Genomic DNA, 5,517 nt, shown 5'->3' with positions numbered 1-5,517 from the left:
GAAAGGTGAGGTCACAGCAGTGGGTTGGCTGTGGACCAGGATGGGTAAGGAGAAGGGCTGCCAGCAACCCCCAGGGTATACGTAAATGATTATGGAATTACCTTCAATGTTCAGTTTTATCTGCCAAATACTCCCAGACATGAAGAAATAAAGTTGCCATCTAATTAAATTACATCCAGTGTCTCCTGACCTCCTTCCAGCATAGCCAGACAAAGAACTGATTTCTCATGAGCATTGCTAAACCGGCAGTGCTGGAGATTGAAGTCCTCTATCGATTGACAGATCAGGGTACAGCAGCAGCAAAACAAATTTCTCCTCCAATGTCCCACATAGCTCAGTCTCAGCAGCCAGTGAAGACTCTGCCTCTTAGGCTGCTAAGAGTGTCCTAGTTCTAATTGTGGCAGGGATTTTAGTGAGGAGGAGAACTCTCCACTTGGGAACTGAACAGAAACCACCAAATGCATTTTACATAGGCCACCAGTCCATCTAGACTGGATTTGGGCAATTGATCTAAGGGGGAAATATGTGGTATTGCTTTCCCAATCCCCTGAGCCATCTAACCTTCCAGCTCTTCTTTGAATATACAAATTGATTACAGAATTTTTAAATGATCTGATTTTCTTGGAAATCATGACATATACTTAAAATGATAAATATTTCTGTATATAGGAGTCCCTTCCTGAACGTATTTAAATTAGTGGGAGTTCTGCCATTGATTTCAAAGGGAAACAGGATCTCTCTGTGACGTTGTGCAGTCTATATGGTTTTATAAAAACATCATAAGAAGTGAATATAATGTAACTGGAATATGCTTCATGCAAAAGGTCTCTTGTAAGGTATCATTACAAAGCTTATAATCTACTGAGTGTGATCATCCTATTTGTATAAATGTACCACTCTTGTATCTAAAACTAGAAATATGAAATATAACTCTGAGGGCCTATTGTAATTATGCAAAGTGTGGGTCATTAATAGTGGTTTGGAGTCTTGATGACTCCCATTAACCAGGACCATTGTCTGCAGATGGCTGTGTTTACCTGTTAGTCTTCCTGTATATGTGTGTGCTGGCAAGTGGGTAATGAAGTCTTGCAGTGACATGTGATCATGTCACCTGACCTGGAATCCATCTTTAACCTGGTGCTTTTCCAGTGGGGGGGGATGGAAACTCAGAGGGACAAAGGGTACCCGCCTTATGCAAAAAATATATAAAGGGGTGGAAAAGAACACGCCAGGGGAGGAGCCATCATGAAGAATCCCCTAGCTATCACCTGAGCTGCAACAAGAGCTGTACCAGGGGAAAGAATTGTGCCCAGGCCTGGAAGGTGTCCAGTCTGAGAAAAAACTTACCTAAGCATCTCTGAGGGTGAGATTATCTGTATTCAGTTTGATTAGACATAGATTTGCACATTTTATTTTATTTTGTTTGGTGACTTACTTTGTTCTGTCTGTTACTACTTGGAACCACTTAAATCCTACTGTCTGTATTTAATAAAATCACTTTTTATTCATTAACTCAGAGTACATATTAATACCTGGGGGAGCAAACAGCTGTGCATATCTCTCTATCAGTGTTATAGAGGGCGAACAATTTATGAGTTTGCCCTGCATAAGCTTTATACAGGGTAAAACGGATTTATTTGGATTTAGACCCCATTGGGAGTTGGGCATCTGAATGCTAAAGACAAGTACACTTCTGTGAGCTGTTTTCAGGTAAACCTGCAGTTTTGGGGCACGTAATTCAGACCCTGGGTCTGTGTTGGAGCAGACGAGAGTGTCTGGTTCAGCAAGACAGGGTGGTGGAGTCCTGAGCTGGCAGGGAAAACAGAAGCAGGGGTAGTCTTTGCACATCAGGTGGTAGCTCCCAAGGGGGTTTCTGTGACCTCCACCATCACACTCTCCATACTAACATCTGAAGTATATGTCAAGCCCCTGATTTATTCAGCATCTTATTAACCTTGTATGTGGTGTTGCATTTCTGTGGGCTGGGTGGAGGGAAAAATGCAGAAAAAAAAGTTTTCAGAACACATAAATGATGGCAGCAATGATACATTCCTTTTAAAAGCAATGAAATATTCATGACAAGCATTGGCATGGTTTTGAGTGTTCAGACAAACTGAATTCCCTTCAGATTTTAGGCATTAGGGTTTCATTTTCAGCATCCATTCCCACGTTTCTTCTATCTTCCTCCCACACCCCCAAGCAATAGAAGTGACAGTCTTTTGCCTTGGAGGCATTTCCTCTGGCACGCAGCTTTAGAGGGTCCAGTTAGTTAGGGCCGTCCCTAGGGTGGTGCAGGGCCCGGGGCGGAAGTGACAAATCCATCACTTCCAGGACGGACCATGCTGGCCAATTGCACCGGCCTGAGGGCCCCCCCCCAAAGCGTGGGGCCCAGAGCGGTTGCCCCAATTCGCTGTACCCAAGGGATGGCTCTGCAGTTAGTTTAGGGTTTTTTTTTGTTATGTTTGTTCTTCTATAGCTAGTTCATCTCCCTTTAACTTCAGTATATTTGACAAGCATTATTTCTAATCTGGAAAAGCTCGAAATCCATAGAAATTCCAAATACAATGAACAGTTTTAATTTTAAAGAGCTGCTAACACCTGCTGGATGGCCCTGTACATTTTTATTTAAAACAAATCTGATATTTTGCAAAGGGTCACAGGAGCTTCTTCCATTATTTCCTTATAATGCTAAATTATATTACACAAAAAGAGGACCTTTGTTCCATGGTTCATCATCTTTCATCATCTTTCACCACACTTGAAGTCAGTTCTTGAAGAGAACTCTGCTCTTAGGTAATATGTTTTGTATGTTGATGGCTGAGTTTACTTTTCATTACTAGGGACATATTGCTGGAAAACATCTTATTTCTTAAATGTTCACCTAATGCTTATGGTGCCTCACCTGAAGTCATAATCCTCTTAGCACTATTCCTCTGTTACCAAGTTTGAATGGGAAGAAAATGTTTCCCCCAGCTTGCACAAAAGGGCTGGGGAGAATAACTATCCCCTTCACTGGACCATTAATTTCCTCTTAATGGAAGATCCCTTGGCCTCTCTAGTCCCATTGGAAACATGAGAGAGAGAAATAAATTGCCCCTTCAGTTTCTCATTTCCTTAGATAGGGTGAATGAATGAGGGCAGAGTGAGTATTAACAGAGTCAGAGAAATGGAACCCCTCCTGGAGCTTCCTCTGGGGCAATGTTGTACTTTGCCTCCCCCCATAGCAGAGCTGTGTTTATCAAGCTAAATGGAACCCTTAATATGTAATGATGATTTCCTTTAAAATGTTGCCATGGATGGTATTAGTATTTGTGGCTAAGGATCCTGCCCCATGCCTCTCTGCGCTCTCATAGTGCAGAATGAAAAGCTGAAGCAGCCTGATTTAGCAGCATGTGGCACATGTTACTAAACTGATTACCTTGGTCCTTTATTGTAAGCCATTTAGCTGTATAAATACTAAATATAGCACATTTAAATCCACCTCTAATTCCCACCCCCCAAGCTAAACTTAAATCTATAACTATAAATGAAGCCTGATCCTTATGGGTCAGAGTGTTCCTTATATAAGACACTACAAGAGGTTCCCCAAAAAATAATGATTCCTGATGTTAGATTTGAGTCCATTAATTCTTTTGCGTAGAGACTGTCCAGTTTGGCCAATGTACATGGCAGAGGGGCATTGCTGGCATATGATGGCATATATCACATTGGTAGATGTGCAGGTGAACGAGCCCCTGATGGCATGGCTGATGTGATTAGGTCCTATGGATAGTACATCAGGAATCATAACATTCAAAAACCAGTAGGAGAACACTTTAACCTGTCTGGTCACTCAATGACGGACCTGCGGGTGGCAATTTTGCAACAGAAAAGCTTCAAAAACAGACTCCAACGAGAAACTGCTGAGCTTGAATTGATATGCAAACTAGATACAATCAACTTAGGCTTGAATAGAGACTGGGAATGGCTGAGCCATTACAAACATTGAATCTATCTCCCTATGTAAGTATTCTCACACTTCTTATCAAACTGTCTGTACTGGGCTATCTTGATTATCACTGCAAAAGTTTTTTTTCTCTTACTTAATTGGCATCTCAGAGTTGGTAAGACAACTTCCACCTTTTCATGCTCTCTGTATGTGTATATATATATCCTCAATATATGTTCCATTCTATGCATCCGAAGAAGTGGGCTGTAGCCCATGAAAACTTATGCTCAAATAAATTTGTTAGTCTCTAAGGTGCCACAAGTACTCCTGTTCTTTTTGTGGATACAGACTAACACGGCTGCTACTCTGAAACCTGTTTTTAAAAAGTTTCCATGCAGCTTTCAGGCATTTAACTCTTGTGACTGCTCCTTTTAATTTTTAAGTAGCCTCCTCATTTTTGTGTAGTTCCCCTTTTGGAAGTTAAATACTACTGTGGTGGGTTTCTTTGGTATTTTCTCCCCTACAAGGGTGTTAAATTTAATTACATTATGGTTGCTAATACCAAAAGCGGTTCAACTATATTCCCCTCTTGGACCAGATCATGTGTGCCACTTAGGACTAAATCAAGAATTGCCTCTCCCCTTCTGGGTTCCAGGACTAGCTGCTCCAAGAATCAGTCATTAATGGTGTCTAGAAATGTTATCTCTGCATCCTGTCCAGAGGTGACATGTACCAAGTCAATATGGGGATAGTTAAAATCCCCCATCATTACTGCATTTTCTGTTTTTGTAGCCTCTCTTACCTCATTGAGCATTTCACATGCACTGTCACCATCTTGGTTGGTAGTATATTCTTACTGCTGAACTCTTTATTATTCAAGCATTCTATGGTACTGTTTTATTCATTTAAGACTTTCTTTCACATATAGTGCCACTTCTCCAGCAGTGCACTGTCATTCCTATATATTTTGTGCCCTCGTATTACCATGTCCCATTGATTACCATCATTCCAAGTTTTTGTGATGCTAGTATATCAATATCCTCATTAAATACCAGGCACTCATGTTCACCCATTTTAGTATTTAGACTTCTTTCATTTGTATACAAGCATCTATAAAATTTGTCAATATTTAGTTGTCTGCCTTCGTGTGATGTAATTAATGTAATTTGTTTGACTGTTTCTCTGCTCACTGTTACCCTCTTCTAGTCCCAGGACAGCATGGAACTCTCTCCTCTGCTAGACAATGTGTCAGAAACTCTTAAAGAGCAAGGAAATCTCTAAGTGAATGTTACCTCATGCGGTATGAACAGTGTCAGAAATTTACAGCATAGCTGCCAACATTAAAAATAAAAGTACTCAGAATAAGTATGCAAAGAAGCTAGACCCCTGTGTGAGCATCCTAGGAAGTTTTACATGATTTTTTGTTGAAAATCTGAAGTCCTAGGGCCTTATCAGGCTTGAGGGGGTTCAGCTAAGCAGTCAGAACCCAAAAAACAACGTCCCTCCCCGCACCCTTAACAAGCAGGCCCCCAGTGTGCAGTTGTCTTCCTGATGAGAGGCTCTGGAGCCTCACTCCCTTGCCAGCACCT

The sequence above is a fragment of the Emys orbicularis genome, chromosome 1, assembly GCF_028017835.1.
Source record: "Emys orbicularis isolate rEmyOrb1 chromosome 1, rEmyOrb1.hap1, whole genome shotgun sequence".
NCBI lineage: Eukaryota > Metazoa > Chordata > Testudines > Emydidae > Emys > Emys orbicularis.
The sequence above is the reverse complement of the archived record's forward strand: the minus strand, read 5'-3'. Positions refer to the sequence as shown.